This window comes from Vulpes lagopus, chromosome 7, assembly GCF_018345385.1.
Source record: "Vulpes lagopus strain Blue_001 chromosome 7, ASM1834538v1, whole genome shotgun sequence".
Taxonomy (NCBI): Eukaryota; Metazoa; Chordata; class Mammalia; order Carnivora; family Canidae; genus Vulpes; species Vulpes lagopus.
This window is the reverse complement of record NC_054830.1, coordinates 86,100,236-86,119,044: the sequence shown is the minus strand read 5'-3', so window position 1 is coordinate 86,119,044 and position 18,809 is coordinate 86,100,236. Positions and strand designations below refer to the sequence as shown.

General features: G+C 34.2%; 1 protein-coding gene across 3 annotated transcripts in view; it reads right to left on the bottom strand.

Moving 5' to 3' along the window:
* LINGO2 (leucine rich repeat and Ig domain containing 2) overlaps positions 1 to 18,809 on the bottom strand; it is a 1,121,960-nt gene that overhangs the window by 646,400 nt on the left and 456,751 nt on the right. For all 3 annotated transcript variants that reach the window (XM_041760400.1, XM_041760402.1, XM_041760401.1), the window contains one exon: positions 5,366 to 5,452. The gene's annotated coding sequence lies outside the window, so the exon portion shown is untranslated. The remainder of the gene's footprint in view (positions 1 to 5,365; positions 5,453 to 18,809) is intronic.

Sequence of the window (18,809 nt, the reverse complement as noted above, 5' to 3'; positions counted from 1 at the left end):
ATAGGTCAAGAAAAGTGGTGGAAAAAGAACTACTTCTTGGGAATCTCTATTTTAGTACTGATTAAGCTAACGTTTACTAAGAATGAGTATTATTATGTTGTTTTCTCTTTTCAGTCTTCACAACACCACCATAATATAAACACTGAAAAGAAAAATGAGGTCATATCCTAACCAAATCTACCCTAGAGCCAAATAAGAGATGAGATCCATCCCTAGACTGATCCCATAGCAGCTATACCTCACTACCATATATGCTATTGGATTCTGTTCACTTGCCAGATATCTGCAACAGATTTGGTCTTGAGCTTCCTGGTACCCTACACACACCTGCAAATAAATCCATTACATAGTCTACTGGGAATCATAGTTAAAAATAACTTTCCAAGAGAAGCCATGTATTTATAGTGCTTAGACTGGAAGTATGTTACATGATCTTCTTAATGGAGAAACTTCATAAAGGATGAAGAAAACCACATCATGAATGACATTACTACCATAAAGACAAGCATGAATTTCTAACATCCATAACACAAATCAACGTAATTCAATTGCATTGATACAAGCTGTGGTTCATTGAAAACACTTCCACAGAGTAAATACAAAGATTTTAATAGTCTTGCTTAATCCATTGATAAAATTTAATCTATACTGATGAATGAAAAGCATTCGTGTCATTTGGGCAATCTTCCCTCATTATTATTTCTTACCACTCTTTTGCTGATTGATATTGGCTGACAGAAATTATGACGCATATATTGATTGTATGGTGAGTAACAGACCACAAATATTTGGTATTACTAATTAAGGACATATCCATGGGTTTTATTTTTTTTAAGATTTTATTTATTTATTCTTGAGACACACACACAAACACACACACACAGAGATTGAGAGAGAGGGAGAGAGAGAGAGGCAGAGACACAGTCAGAGGGAGAAGCAGGCCCCATGCGGGGAGCCTGACATGGGACTCAATCCGGGGTCTCCAGGATCATGCCCTGGGCCGAAGGCGGTGCTAAACTGCTGAGCCACCTGGACTGCCCTATCCATGGGTTTTTAAACATGCATAATTTGGGCATTTTCTCAGGAGTTGAGACACCTAACCAGAACACTTACCTGAAATGGCTAACATTACACCCATACAGACAAGTACAAAAGGGAATATCTATAGCCAATGTCTAGACTTCCTCAGAAAAACAACAACAAAAACAAAAACAATTCTGGTTTTATATAATGTATGAATAGAAGTCTAACCATCTTATCCTAGTCATATTCTAAAATCATTAAACAATAACAGTTAAATATAACAATATTTAACTTTATGTTATAAAATGTGCTCTGAGATAACTACATAATTGTTGGGCTCTAATTCAAGGTCAGTGAATTGGAAAAGCACGTAGTTTGTAATGGCTGATTTTAAGCCATTCATTCTTACCATTATTAGTACATAAGCATCCAAGACAATATCACACTCAAGCAGTAGTTTCACATCTTCTTTTTAGGGACTAGTGAACTAAGCCCCAGAGACCTCACTTAAATTACCCAAGTAACAAAGGCAGTGAGTGAGAACCTAGGAACCACTGCCCTGTGCCTGAGATTGCAACCACTAAAACATTCTCCCACACTATTTGCAATTTCTGTCCGATAGATGAAATTCAGAGATTTTTGGACTAGCAAGAATCTTGAGGTCATTTGCTTAGCTTCCTTACTTTATAAATGGACTAAACAGGGTAAACTGTTGACTTCAAGTTCATGTTTTACTTAGAAACAGAATTAAAATAGAACCATTCCAGGGATCCCTGGGTGGCGCAGCGGTTTGGCACCTGCCTTTGGCCCAGGGCGCGATCCTGGAGACCTGGGATGGAGTCCCACGTCGGGCTCCCGGTGCATGGAGCCTGCTTCTCCCTCTGCCTATGTCTCTGCCTCTCTATCTCTCTCTCTATGACTATCATAAGTAAATAAATAAAAAATTAAAAAAAAATAGAACCATTCCAGTATTTTTCTAAGTAAAATTTCTTTATATAAAAATTCATCTTAAATTAAGAAAAATAGGGCATAAAGTAGTATCACTTAGTATTAAATACTGATGATGTCTGTAAAGAATATTTTTCTATGTAAAAGACCATCAAAGAATGAATAGTGAGAGAAATGCAAACTCATCTTTCCAAACACTTATTAATACATGAATCCCCAGTGAGAAGCAGCTAGTCAGTCAACCGCCTTCAGGTGACATCTCTAGAAGCAGGACTCTTAACACTTTACAGCAGCCCATTCTGTTTCAAGAAAAATTCTATTTTTTACAGTTTTTGTTTGTTTGTTTTTTGTGTTTACTTAAACTAATCCCACACAATATTATCTTAAAAATCCTTCCCATGTTGTACACCCATATTTCTCAGGACCTCCCTCAGAGTCACAGCTATATACTAACTAGCCTCCCTTCTTTCTGACATTATTTCAGGTATTTACAGAAAATTATCATCTCTAACACTTGTTAGTCTTTTCTCCTCAAAACAAGGCACACATAATTCTTTCAAACTTTCAAACTCCCTCATTATCATGCTCACTCTGGGCAGTTATCTTCAGGTTCATCAATATCCTCCTTCAACTTGTATTCTCAGATCACAGTGTTTTGGGGGTGTTTTACTCAGAGCACTGACCGAGTTTATAGTACCCTCTCTGTTCAATATGCCCATTTTAATGTGATCCACTTTCTAATTACACACTGTCATCACACTGATGACACTTAACCTTCTAAACTTGGGTCTATGTTTGTTTTTGGTTTTTTTTTTTTTTGAAAAACGAAAATGTCTCCATTATCTTTTCAATTTACTTTGCTCCTAACTAATACCGGTTTAAAAAATATATTCTAATGGCTTTATAATGAAGAAAATAAATTTTAAAACCTCACCAAAGATTTTGAGGAAATAAAGAATAGCAATAAGAAATAGGTTAAATAGTTCACTACCTGTGAAAGTGGGGGAGGGGGCAATGTTAAAATCTCTCTTTGTCCCTTTAGATGAAGACTTTACTGTGTGTAAAGGAGAAGGAGCCAGTCTTGGGGGGCAGGGGTAGTGGTGCTGAAAATGGATGTAAAAATGAGCTTAGGGCAGCCCCGGTGGCGCAGCGGTTTAGCGCCGCCTGCAGCCCAGGGCGTGATCCTGGAGACCCGGGATCGAGTCCCACATCAGGCTCTCTGTATGATGCCTGCTTCTCCCTCTGCCTGTGTCTCTGCCTCTCTCTCTCTCTCTCTGTCTCTATGAATAAATAAATAAATAAAATCTTTAAAAAAAAAAATAAAAAATAAAAAAAATAAAATAAAATAAAAATGAGCTTAACTGTTAGAACAAGAACTCAGAGGAAACAGGATCTGTCCTTTCATTCTGCTTTTGTTATATACTTTAAATTTTTGTTAACATAAAAGTTTCCATATGGCTTTGATGTTTCTTAAAAACCCCATCAGAATAAAATATTAAGTTTTAAAATAGGGGATCCCTGGGTGGCTCAGCGGTTTAGTGCCTGCCTTTGGCCCAGAGCATGATCCTGGAGTCCTGGGATCGAGTCCCGCATCGGGCTCCCTGCATGGAGCCTGCTTCTCCCTCTGTCTGTGTCTCTGCCTCTTTATCTCTCTCTCATGAATAAATAAATAAAATCTTTAAAAAAAAAGTTTTAAAATAACCTTCATAGTATGTGCTTCATTTTTTGCCAGTAAAAATAAAATCACTCTGTCTACTATATAGACACATCTGAAGAAAGCCAGTGTTCTTTGGGATCACACTCAGGGATAGATTGTAGAACTTCACTTAAATTCAAGTAGAAAATATGGGATAATTTATCAGGATTACTTAAACTGGCTAAAATAACTATGAAAGTATACTAAGAAATATTCAAAGAAGCAATTATATTCATAGTGTCCTCAAATCACATTAAATTTATATTTTAAGTACCATTAGATGTTCTTTTTGATTAGAAGAGCCCTGTGAATGATAGACACTTTTGTGCTGAGCAAACGAGCAGTTTCCTCTAATTCTAGTTGACATGACTGTCAATTCTTTTTCTATTACTTCATCTAAGTCAACATAATGGAGATCGCCCATTATAAAATGTGAGCCATATGCATCACCACCATGCAGTTCATTATTTAAGTTGGTCAATAATGCCTTTATTAAAAAAAAATCTCACTAATTCAGTATATCTTCTGCCTGTTTAATTTTTCTATTGCTCCTTGAAATATACTTCATTTTTATCATTTTCATTTCCTATATTTCTGTGCATAGAAAGTATCAGTTTCCTTTGGGCCCCAAAACATCATCCCAGATGTGTATGTTTGTGTCCACCATGAACACCTGGGTAGACTTCACAAATAAGGCATTCTTTCCTTGTCGTTATTGTTTGTCTGGTAGACTTGTGAAGGAGTGCCAAAAGCAGGCCTCTTTCTTTTCTAGGACACTCATTTTTCAGAAGAAAATGTTCTTTGCTTCACTTTTGGTCTTCATGAGGGCATAAGCAAGCAGCCCCACATGTCTCCCTGTATTGGCGTTAAATGAGGGTTTTCTTAACAGTTACTAGCCAAGACTTCTCTTCCTGGGCACCCCTCAACTCCTAATTTCTCTCTCTGTAGTGTTAGGTGGTGAACAAAAGTAGTGATTGCTAATGTCTCAGTCTGCTTTCAGACAACTAAAACAAAATAAATAAAATAATAAAAAATAAAAACTTTTTTGTGAATCAGTGACCACCAACCGAGAAAGGGGAGGTAGAAAAACTAATAAGACTTTGCAAGGAAAAGAAAGTTATCTATACCACACATAGAAAGGCCCCTAAAAGGCTTTGAGGTAGTTTCTATTCTTTCAGGCATATATATATTTTAAATACACTATGAGTAAATGTTGTATTTGCCAGAACTAAAGAAAAAAAAGCCCAGAGGTAAATCATTTTCCACCTAATTAATAGTGATATACTTCCAATATCGTTACCCATGTCATAAGTACTAAAAAAGAAAATCTGTTTAGCCATTTTGCTCCATGTGTAACATTTGAACTAGAACATTGAACCATGCTACCATAGTGTTTAAAAGAACAAAAATCACTTTAAACAAATAAAAACAGTGTACAGAGTACTGGAAACATATCATATGTAACATATGTAATAGTTTTACAGAGAAAACTGGATAAGCCTAACAGTGGATTGTTAATATGCCGTAACTTCCTCAAGTCAGTTTGGAGCTAATAAACCAGGGAAACTACTTAATTAAATGCATGATCAAATAAAAGAAAATTAATTTCCTTATTGTTATAAAGAAAATAAGTCTGAAGACACAAAATGGTATTTCATTTCATACTGAAAATATAACTAAAATAAATTTAGTATTTACCTCATATGATTAAAAATCCATGAGACACTAGAAGCACAAGCAGCACTTGCTATGGCGATACAGCATTCCCGTGGTACTCTTCAATTTCTATAAATATAAGGAAAGTGAAAGAGTGTGTTTAGAGCAATATGTCTTTGTAAAATGTTGCTGATTAGCTCTGTAATGTTGATAATCACTCCACAGTGCCTTTTAAAAGAACTTCCTTACATACTGCTGTTATCATAGTTTTAAATGCACAATATAATAATGAAAATTATGTCATCTGGAGCATCCAAGACACAAAAATAGACTCCAGGTCATAACATACCACAAAAAAAAAAAAAAAACACTCAACTGCATGCTATTTTGCTATTTTACTGAGAAAAGCTGTTGTACTATGAAAACTAAAATATTTGTAATTTAAATGTTTTCTTATTATATACACATTACCAACATAAATACTTTTCTAGTTATAACACTGAGTTATAAGTAGTAGTGGGTGTCAGCTCCATTGTTTAGTTTCTACCACTGACTTCTTCACTATATTTCAGCAAGTATTCTTACTTCATGTCTCATAATTTTCCTGGAAAAGATTCATAGAATGTGAGAAATACCTGTCATTCATTTGGTAAGTGGATAAGCAATATATAGACATTTAAGTGAATTCTGCTTCTAGATAATATACACTACATACAGTAAAATAATTATAACTCAAACTTTCACAACCTACTTCAATTATTTGTAGATAAAACTTTTTAATTATATTTTTCTTCCATCTACTTGCTAAAATAGAAATAAAATGAAGAGCAAAATATATAGGTACCTTGCTGTTTTCCAGTGTTACTTCTCCATGTTTGCCATACATAACACATACTATTTAGGTACAGTAGGAACCGTATTACATTCCTCTCCTACATCTCCCTCACAATGAGTCTCATACATGTACTGTTAAATTCAGGTACAAATTTCAATAAATCCACCCCATGGAAATATGCCATCTACTCTCCAAATTCTCTGAGAATCTCTAATTCAGTAGGTTATAAATAATATCAGGGTAGGAACAAAGATGGTGGGGAAATTGTGCTCCTAACTGAGAAGTATAATTTTGTCAAGGTACCTGTAGCAGGTTAGAACAGGAAAAAAAAAAAAAAAAAGAGTATCTTCTTAACCCATTGAAAGGGTGATGAAAAGAAACTAAATTCATACAATTATTCATAAAAATTACATTACCAATTCAATTTTCCTATTGACTACTATTAGAAACTAAATATGCATATGTAATATCTATGAATATAAATACATATTTATGTAAATATATATTTATAGACAACATAGATGGACAGATAGGTTAACAGATAAAAAGGACAGATTGATAAACTGGATTCCTCACTATGTGCTTTTTTGTCTCTTTTGTCAGTTTTGGGGTATTAGAACTCACTTTGAAGCAAAGATGTTTGTCTTGTCCAAATAAATTCTGTATAATGAATAGCATGTCCCGTTAAATTCTAGAAAGATATTGGAAGCTACATTTACATTAGGGAGAAACAAAGTGTGAAGGAAAATGTGGACCACATTTGGCAGGAAAGAAAGTATTCTAAAGTTCAGAATAATGGGATACTAGCCAGAAAAATAATGAAATGCCAGGAATTGCTGCACAACATTTTATGAATTTCTAGACATCTTGCAGAACTATCCTACTTTCAGAGAACATATCAACTAATCCATTACCTTATCATCTTCTAACTGCATTCACAACTATTTGCCTTGTTTTCATTTTGTTATTTATAATTCTACAGTAAACAACCCGAAACTTTTATTGAAAGCTCATTATGACAAGTGATATTTTAGGTGCTTTCATATGCCCATCTCATTTAATCAATAGGACATAGTGTCACACTTTGCAGAGAGTAGCCATTATCTTATACACCATATGTCTTGGCATAAAAATCCTAAGTTGGAATTTGCCTGTTCCATAAAATAAGGTGCTCTTTCCAACTACTTATAATTTTTTAAGATTTATTTATTTATTTTAGAGGAGAAAGAAAGAGAGAGAGAGAGAGAGCAGGAGTAAGGGGAGGGGCAGAAAGAGAGCTAGAGGGAGAGAATCTCAGGCAGACTCCTTGCTGAATGTGGAGCCCAATGTGGAGCTCAAACTCATGACCCTGAGATCCTGACCTAAGCCAATATCAAGAACACTCAACTTACTGAGCCACCCAGGTGTCCCTCCAATTAATTATAAATTTTATGTTCTGAATATTTTAAATTTTGTAATGTCTAAAGTATTTACTGAATAATTAAAAATGCATATTAAATATGAAAATTACCAAATAAAGTCCATTATCCTCATCATTCCAGTAGAATGAGGGGGAGCGATGATCTTAGAATCTCACAAGTCCTTTTGGTTATGATTACATTCAAAGATTAAATTTATGACATTTTTAAGGAAGAAGGAATGTGTGTTATCTCTTCAACCCACACATTGGAATTTCCTAACTTTGCTGGAAGAAGATAATTTTAATTAAGAACAAATATTATTTGAAGCAGATTAAAAATAAGCTATGATGGTAAAGTAAATGGTATGAATGCAAAAGGAACCACTAGACATAAGGATCAGAGAGAGAGATTATTTTGCTAAATGGAAGAAAATAAAGTTGGGAAAAGATAAGGTAATGGAGAAAGAAAGTGGGGGGAAATGTGTTGATTAAACTCATAAAAGTATATATGTCTGTACGGTATTTGGGGTGGGGGTAGGAGTTGAAGGAATACAATTGTTTAAGTAGAAATTCCTTCAGAGTTTGCTAGGTACATTGGAGCAAAGAAATGTAAAGTCTAAAAACTAAATCAGTCATTACAATAATGGGGCATCACGTTCTATACCTAATGGTAACATGTAAGAGGAGGAGTCAGGCCTAGATGTAGTCCCAGATCATGGGACTCATTCATCTTAATTTGGAGAGATTCTTTATATCACAATGATTTGGAAAATAGAAAGGCATTAATAGCAGAATATATTGTTCAGAGAAAGAAGAAGGAGTATATATAAAAAAAATCAGTTTCATAAGAATTGGTAGGATTGGCTCCCCTGAACTGGGGACAAAATTCAAAACAAAGAATTTGAGGAACTACACCCTCAACATTTTGGTTGAGGCATACAATTTTAGTTAAATGATAATGTCTAGAACACAGAAAATGAGGACTTGATGAATGTGTATTTGCAAGCACTTAGTAGTCAAAAGAAAGCCCATTCGTGTATAAAATAAAAATAGTCCACATGCTTTAGGGCATTCAGTAAAAATCATACCTAAAGTAGGCAGTGTACCTAATAAAGTCCCTGAGAGCCAACCTGGAAATAGTTCATAAGATATATACAAAATTTTTGACATTAAGTCTACAAAAATTACATCGCTCCTTCCACCACCAAGATCATGTGATTAAATACTGATGGAAATGAAACAATATTCCAGTCCTTCTGGCTTCCAAGTCCATTCCCTCTTTACTACATATTACCTCCCTCATTTCTAGTGTCTTTCTATAATGAGATGATTATATACTGCAGCTGAATCCCAAATGGGTATGCAATACTCATCCAATAATGACTGTAAGTGCACCACTGGATTCCTGTGGAGATTAAAGCACAATGCACCTACTCCAGTCCCCTAAAATTCAGTGAGAGATCAAAGGGAGCTCTTACTGCTATTATTGTTTACAAAATGAGAGAACATCTTCCTCAGAGGAGGATACAATAATGAAGAAAGAAAAAAAACGTTAAAGAGGCTCAATGAACGTGCTGAAGCAATACTTTCAGAGGGATTAATATTGTTAGAAAACAAGCAGGGCAGATTTAATGCCTATTTGAACAAGTGACTTTAACTTCAAGGTTAGATATATGCAAATGTAATCTGTAAAAGAATAATTGTTGTTTTATTTACTTCTTGAGATGAGTATAATAATCTCCAAGGATAAGCAATAATTTAAATTGATTCAAACTGGGATAAGCATACCCTTTAGATTTATGGTGGTGTGCTAGAGAGTATTTGGAAACAAAACAAACAAACAAACAAAAATAACAGTCATCCTGGACCTTCAGTGCTATTTTAGAGGGAAAATAAATACTTACACTGTGAGTATTTCCAGGTATAAATACCCTCTAATTATGAATTTACATTTCTAGGAGGAAGAGTTTGAAAATCCTTACTTTAAATGGAAAAGCGGACATTTTTACCATTCTTGTCTCCTTTCCCACAACATTTTCTAGTGATGGCCATCTTTTTATCTTAAACTGGGAGAAATCATAGAAGAGTTTTTCAGAGGAAATATATAGTATATGGCATCTTCTTCTATAAGAAAAGTAAATCTTTGACATACTGAATTTTCATATTCACTATTATTAATACTTAGTATACAATAGTCTGTGGGCTCTTAAAACCTAATTATTGATGTATTTAATAATAACATATATATACACATATATTTGAAAACAGACCAAAATGATCTATATGTTACTGTTTTAACTTTTGCAGAAGACCCATCTGAGGCACTAACACAGAAAATAATATTATTACAGTGAAAAGCTCTGAGCAATTAATTTTTTGATGATCCCTTAAGGCAAATAACACTATGTAAGGAGTATACAAGTGGTCTACAGCCTCTGATTCAAAATCCCGTTAACATGTTGGATAGTTTAGATTTTAGTGTAGAGAAGTGATCCACCCTGCTTTAGAGAGAGGGACATCATACACAGAAAAGACAAAATATGAATCGCTATATGACATCTGCATCCTCTTTATATTATTATTAATATTTTCTTTTTGATCATAAAATAGAAGAGGTGAAATAATCTGTCTACTATGAGCCTAATTATGATGCCTTAAAAATGTAATTGAATATATTCATTATAAAGTAAATCATGTGAGGTAGGTAGTACTGTCCTTTTACAAACATGGAACTGAAGCTTAGAAAGTGACAGTAATTTCTCAAGATCACAGACTCTTCCATCATGTAACTACCTCCAATGTATCAATTATGTATAGCTTTGATCACGGGACTGGTTAGGACAAATGTTAAACTGAATGCAATGATGCTTAATAAAACTTAAAACCTGTAATGAGCGCTGTTGATCACAACTGGACGATTAAGTGTTTTATCATTAAGATTTCAGGTTTGTTAAATAAATGTAAAGTTCTGAATAAAAACTTTTTCTTTTGTCTGCTTTGTCATTAATGTTAAATTCTAAGTCAATATTAATTTTTTATTAACATATATACAAAAATATTATATCCAGCATTTTCAACAAGGTGTTTTGCTTAATAACTTGCTTAATTAGTAACATGATATTCCTAACAAATTGACATGATATAAATAACATTTCCTGGAATCATAAATTTATTCAACATTACATTTCTACTAGGATAGAAAAAAATAGAATATACCACTCATTTGACCTTAATTCTAATTTAATAAAAATAGCTATATTTAATAGATATTAAATCTAATATTACAAAGCAGCTAAAATAATACTAAGAATCCAGCCTTATAATTCATAATTCTAATATAGTAAATTAGAGATACTATTTTCTGAAGCAATAGGTGGAATATTGAAGGAGAACAGAAATAAATTCATCGAGTGATCTGACACTCGCTAGAACTTTTTAGTATTGAAAGTAAACATATTTCCAAATTAAAGGAAAAAGCATAATGACATTATTACTTGATAGAATCCCTCTACAGAGATTATATTTACAACATGTTGCCCTAGACTATGCCAAAAGAGAAACTTGCAAGTACAGTACATTAAATCTTATTTTAGTATAAAATACACATAGCCTATTCCTCAGTAGAGAAGAACAGTAATAAAAGGAAAATTTTTTTCTTCTCTGTTTTAAGTTGCCTAATTTTAAACTGCTTTGTTTGGTGGCTCCCAAAAGAATGATGAGGACTTCACTCAGGATTGCTTTGATGACTTACACCTCCTTTTGTTCTTGACTTTCTTAGAGATGTACATGGTATAGATACCGGTATTTTTATTTGCTTTAATCTTTCAAAACCCAAAAGTAAAAAATAATAAAAAAAATACACTGCTATCTTTATATTAGATCAAGTTAAAAGTTTTCACTGTGCTTAAACTTTTAAAAAGTTGAAATTCTACTACAGCTACACATTTTTGCAAATGAACCATGTATTTCATTTGGTCTTAAAATATATCTGTTAAATATATATCTCTAAATCACATACACACATGCATATATATAATCATTTTTGTGCTTTGTATACATTAAAATAATAATACTAACAACAAATACACTTCAAATGCTTTCCATATGCCAGGCACTGTTCTAGGTACTTCCCATATAGTTGCTCACTTATTTCTCACAGTAATCAAATACTATTTCTATCATAATTAAAAGATGGAAAATTGAAGCACAGAGAGATTAATTAACCAATTAGTTAACAGAGCTGGCATTTAAATTAAGGTGCTTGAGCTTGAGCTATTAGCAATAATGCAGCAATAATATCTCTCATTACAAGATACTAATAATGGCATTCTGTTAACAATATGCACAAAAATGTGCTTTAATCTTCTTAGCCACACTAAATAATAATAAAAATCAAACCATAGAAGTTTGTATGGGATTGCAGAAACAGGTCAGTGAAAGGTGACAGAGCAAAATCTTTCTAAGGATATGTCCATTCCTATGTAGTATACCAAATATTCACAATATCTGGTAGAGTACCAAACATCTAGTAAACCAGTATCCAATATATATTTATTGTAGAAGTGAATTAGTGAATAAATTGAGAAACTAATGTGAGCATGGGCATTTCTGTAAAACCGAGTTGGAATTGCCAGCTCCAAACACTTACCAACTAGACCAGTCTAGACTCAGTACACATATTCATTGGGTTCTCATTTCCCATTCCTCACCTTCAACTCAATCATCCAACACTCTCAGGTAGTCTCTTGAGCCCTAGACACCTGTGTTCCACTTGCAACTGCATGATTCATATTCATTAAATTCTTATTCTATTTAATACACTTCATTTAATAAATTAATTAAAAAGCCAAGGTGATTCCAGTTAATATTAGTACATTTTAATGGAGATATTGAGAGAAAATATAATAGTTGAAGATAGTAATCCTAATAATGAAAATGTCAGATAGTAGTATTGTACATCAGAAAACCAAACCCAAAAGGCCAAACTATTGTTTTCCTGGGCTCTCACCTCCTCAGGTACATCCTGAGTCTATCTACATGTCTTTCATTGCCATCCCCTATCCAAGCCATGAACTAGCCCCTGGAATACTCTCATGGTCCACTGTCTTTCTACTTGCCCTCTTGCCCTTCCAATTCATTTTCTACATTCCAGTCAGAATTAAAGTATCAATTAGATCATGAATAAATAATGACTTTCCTTGGTACTTCAGAGGCGTTATATTTCTTTTCCTCTCTCCTTATCTCTCTCTCTCTCTCTCTGTCTGTCTCCTCACCTTCCTCCTCTCCTTTTGGTCACAGCTGACTTCTTCAGTCTCCCCTCCTGACCTTCTCTCCCTCCCTCACCAGACTCCATTTGTGCTAGAAACTTAGCCTCATTTCAAGGCCCTTACATGGGCAGTCTCTCTGTTAGAGCAATCCTCTCCCCACTCTTTGCCTAGATATTTCCTTTCCAGATATTCAGCTTTAATGTCACGTCCAAATATTTACCTCACACTAAATGGGAGTCTCCTCTGAAATTCTATTATGACTTCCCCAAGTTTTCCTTCCTTGCCATTTCTTTCAGAATAATGTACTGGTTTTGAGCACAAGATTTATACCCATACTTACTTAGTTTGAATCTTCAATGTGCCACTCACAAGACTGCATGGCAGTGGAGAATCTATTTGTCTTTGTTCCAGTTTCCTTATTTATAAAATGAGATACAATGCTATCTACCCAAACGGATGGTGGTAAGGACTAAACGAGTTACATGCTAACATTCAGAACATTGTCTGGCACATTAAGCACCAATGTAAGCCCTCATGACTCAGTGAAATTATATTTATCTATATTTATAATTATCTATAATTATATAAGTTATAATTACATTTATCTGAAATTACATTGATTATATTTGCCTTTCTCATAAGCATGCCAACTCAAGGTGAAAAGGAACTATGGTTATATGCTCACCACCACGAATTTGGTGCATCTAACAGTACTTAGATTAGAAAGAGCACAATCAATTTTTATTTAATAAATCAGTTAAATAAATGCATGAATCCATGAATGAATGCAAGTAAGAATTTGAAAAATAAAAAAGCAAAATAATACAGATCAGCCATCTTTGGGTATATGGGTCTCTGATATCCATAAAATTATAAAACAGACTTCAGGATAATATGGCAGTCTGTTTCACTTGTTTGGAAAGTTAACTGGATCTAAGGAAAATCTTAATGTTGTATCCATTCAATTATTTCTCAATTCAAAGATATTTAAGAAATGACTAACACATCTGAAAAAATTGTTGGGAAGTTGGTTCATCCCCTTTCATTTCTGTCTTGATTATTAGTGGATAAAAAATTGATTATTCTCAGGGAAAAGTTCTGATAAAATATTTCTCAGCTACAAAAATCTCTTCATTATCAAAGCTGCAGTACAGTTCTTCATGACTAGATTTTACTCTAAGAAAATCTCAAAATCCAGTTTCCCACATAATTCATCTTCTAACTTTGGCTCTGACCCCTTTGAATTGCTGTTTTAAACCTAAGGCACAATCAATGAAAATGTCCCACTGACACATTTTAGAAAATTACTGCCACCTTACTCCTCAAAAAAAAAAAAAGTTAAGATTCTTATGGCAAAAAATGATGTTAGATACCCAGAGTTCATAACCCTTATAACCTCCATAGAAGTATAAAAGTGTGCATACCAAATCCTGTTGAGTTGCTCTTTTTTCTGCTTAAGAATATTGGTTTCATCTTTTAATATCTTATAGCTTACAACTCATCTTGGCAAACACTTTTGACAGCATTTGTGTTTATCCTTCAGTTTGCTTCACTAATACCAGAGCAGAGGTATTATTGTATATTACTTAAGAACTGGGCCTCTGGAGTCATTTTGAATCATGGATCAATCCTAGTTTCTTCTGACAGGGATATTGTTCCTTTTATAAGATATTGAAAAATATATTGAATGATATTGCTCAACAATTCTCTTATTCACTACATATTTATTGAATATATGCCTTTGAAAGGGACTAAGACTGAAGAGGAAGACAGAGCAAGTTGCTGACCTGGAAAAAAAATCATAGATTCATAAACCGCTGTTTCAGATATACTAGGAAATCTCTTTATATTGCTTGCATACTTAGATTGTATGTAAGAGAATTTCTATCACACTCTAATGTGGTAACTGTGTGCCAGGTACCCTAATCTTATCTATTAATGAACTCATGAGGTCATGATTCTCATGTTATAGAAAAGGAGACATCCGGACTCAAAATTCAACAGCATATCTCCCTACTTTATTTAGGTAATAAGTAACAGAGCCAGAGCTTAAACCTTGTGGTTGTGAATCCAAAACTCAAGGTTGTTTTTGGGTTTTGTTTATTGGTTTGTTCTTAACTCAGTCTGCTTTTCTCTACAATCACTGACTTTTCTGACAAAGTTGATGTAAGTTTGATAACCAGATGATTACAAGGACCATTCCTTTCAAGATCTTCCTTTGAGAAAGAGGCAAGATAGCAGAATCCAACTCTATCCTATGGTGTTTTCACAACAGACACGCCAACTAGCTGTGTAGTCTCTGTATTTTATCACTACTGCCTCCACCCTTCTACAGAAGGAAGATAGAGTAAAAAGGGATGTGAGAAATGGTAAAAATAGAAAGCAGGAAGCAGAGAGGGACAGGGAGATGGGTGGAATGTGTTTGCCTAAGGAAACAAACACCTGGTTGCCAGAGCTGATGATCCACACGTAGAGGGTCAGAACCTACACTGGATGAATCAACTCCTGAGCTACAGTCATATCTTTGCAGAAAGCACCATATTGATCCCTGGGTGGCTCAGCGGTTTACTGCCTGCCTTCGGCTTGATCCTGGAGTCCTGGGATCGAGTCCCACATCGGGCTCCCTGCATGGAGCCTGTTTCTCCCTCTGCCTGTGTCTCTGCCTCTCTCTTGTCTCTCATGAATAAATAAATAAAATCTTAAAAAAAAAAAAAAAAGAAAGAAAGCACCATATCATATTCAGTACTGTTCCCAAAATGTGTTTTTTTTTTATAGTAGTTTAGCCTAAGTAGTATCTGGAGAATTTTGAAAGGAAAATCTATACTAAAGATTAGGAAGTAGACTGTAGACTCATGAGAAAATAGGCTCTTCTCAGTGAGACTTGACTCAATCACCCATAAAATAATTTTATTCTAGAAGGACCTATAAAATGATCTGGCCTCAAGTCATATTTGAACACATCAGAAAGTAGAGATCCAGAGGGACTGAGTGAGACACTGAAAATGAACTGAGCTGGGAGCAGACGTAGGTTTTCAGACTCTGTCATGAGTGTTCTCAGACTCGTTTCACCCTCAGAGGACACTGTTGCCAATGCCTGAGCGCAGTGTTTAGGTTTATATTCAGCTCTTTCCTGCAATGACTAATCCCTGAGCCTGTCTGCTGTCCAGGAAAGGAGAGGTACAACCCTTCATAAGAAATGGTCCTGAATTCATAGCAGTCTCTCTCAGTGATGTTGTCCAGTCACCTGAACACTGGAATATCATTACAACCCTGGAAGTGACAAATGGGTGTGGAAAGGGGCTGATGGAAACCCAACTACACTGGTCTTTCCTTAGCCTATTTTACATTCACATGGACTATTTCTTACTGGCATGTCGGTGGCCTTGTCAAATCTTTAAATTTTCTCTTCTTGCCAATAACCTCTCAATGAGAGTCATCAGCAAAGTCTGGATTCAATTTTCATAGGTCATCTTTAAGGCTTTTTACATAGTTCTTAATAATGCAAGATATTTCTTGGGGATCTTGAGAAGGTTTTAATTTACTTTCCTGAAACTTTTCTTTACAGCATTATTCATTTTGGCAGATACTTTTATAACACAGTTTCACTGTTATGGATATAATTCTATAGCCATGAGTCAATATTCTGTGTTCTCAGAAATATGATTTCAAATAAATCAAATATTAGGGAAATTTGTTCATCCTATATAATATTTAAAATAATTTGTAAGGACTTATGGAACTATGTTAATCATGAATATTGCTAACTTTTTCAATTATTTTAATATGTTTAATAACAAATCATATAGCTAAAATATAAAGATTTTTTTATATTAAAACTTAATTATAGGAAGTTGATTCTATTTCTAAAGCAGATCATTGTTTATTATTTTAAAACTAGAGAAATTTTAAAAAGTAAATTTTAATTGAAGCTACAGTAAGATGTCTTTGAATTAAAGTTAACAAAATACATATTCTTTGATGTAAATTATTCAGTTAATTGGTTGATTGATAGAAATTGGAAAACAGCTAAAAAGAATGATTTTGAGTCTTCCACTACTTCCTTCTTGAGATAATAATAGAAAGAACTCATCCCCATGGCAAGATATACTATAACCTATTTCTGATATTTTCCTTTTGAAAATGATGATTACACTTTGACTTTATTCAATTATGAAATCAGAAATGACCTAGATATAGTAGTCATTCAAACCTCCAAAATATAGACAGAATTGAATTCAAAGCTTTTCAATACTCATTGTCTTACTTTTTTTTTTTTTTTTAAGAGTTATTTATTTATTTTGGAGAGAGAGACAGAGAGTGCACCAATGAGCAGGGTGAGGAGCAGAGGGAGAGAGAGAATCCTGAAGCAGACTCCCTGGAGTGCAGAGGGGTGCCATCCCAGGATCCTGAGATCATGACCTGAGCGAAAATCAAGAGTTGGTCCCTCCACCGACTGAGCCACCTAGGTGCCCCTGGTTGTATTAACAAGTCTTCTGAAAAAAGGCTCTGGTTTGCTCCAGTATTTACAGCAATTACTTGTACATGTCCTAATGCTCTACCCCAAACATTGTCCACTGCCTTTTCATATTAAATCAGTGTACTACCCTCATTCTTATTGCTGTTCATTGAATCTAAAGATTGAAAGAAATTTCTGAATCATTTAAACACTCTTCAGGTTCCAGGAAATCATCACTAAAGCAAGACAAATGAGCTTGCCTAAAATTTTAGCCATGATTTGTGCCAGCCCTGTCACTGTGACATAGATACTAATCCCTAGATGGGTATCTTCAACATCTATCTGTTTTTGGATTATGGCCCCTCTATTAAAAACGTCCTTCCTTTGTTTTTTTCATGAAAAGATCATAAGCTTTTTTTTTTTTTAAGTCAGACTAAGTCCCCTGACCCCAAGCATTGAGACTGTTGCCCATTTCCTCATTTATGCCCCTAAGCAATTTAATGTAAGCCTCTATTATTACACTTATTTTGTAATTATTTATTTATAGAATATTGAACTATTAATCATAAACTGTAACTCACTATGCTTCTGTCTCAGTGACTACCACATAACCAGGGCTCAATAATTATTTTCTGATGAAATAATCTGTTCATAATATATTTATACCACTGAAATGAAAAGCCTGATGTAGAATGCAATCAAGCTTTATCAAGAAGTTTTGTCATTCACTCATTCAGTATCTGCTATGGGGCAAGCATGTCTAACTCTCCTCTGCTTTCTGCAGCACATAGTAGATGCTCATCAAATATTAATGTATTTCTTTTTTTACTTCCTTTGCCCTCTCTCTGTAGCTGTTTCTCACATGCAAATAACACACTTGTTATTATGTGCTCATAGTCTTTAAATAAGCATAATGATGTAGTAAACTTTTTCTTCTTTTCTTTCAATTTTTTGGCCTTTATATTTTTCATTTTATTAAGTTTTTAATTTTAGTTCCAGTATAATTAACACAGAGTGTTATAATAGTTTAAGGTATGGCCTTTACATTTTCAAACCAATTTCTGTACCCTTAAGTTATTTTATCCCTTTCTCATGCATAGAATAAGTAAAAAATAGCTAATTTACTACATCAGGTTCTTAAAAGTTTATCTTTTCCATTCTTTGCATTATCATTATCTTTAGTCTGGCTCTTCCTTTCGAATACTTTCCTGCTCTGATTCCCCCAAGTTCTCATCTAAAAAGGACAAGACTAGGGCAGCCCTGGTGGCTCAGCAGTTTAGTGCTGCCTTCAGCCCAGGGTGGGATCCTGGAGACCTAGGATCGAGTCCCACGTCAGGCTCCCTGCATGGAGATGCTTCTCCCTCTGCCTGTGTCTCTGCCTCTCTCTATCATGAATAAATAAATAAAATCTTAAAAAAATAAAAATAAAAGGGACAAGACTCTTAGTAATTCATAGAAATATGCAAATGATATAAGTGTGGCTCCTCCCAGCTATTTCTTTCTTTCTTTCTTTCTTTCTTTCTTTCTTT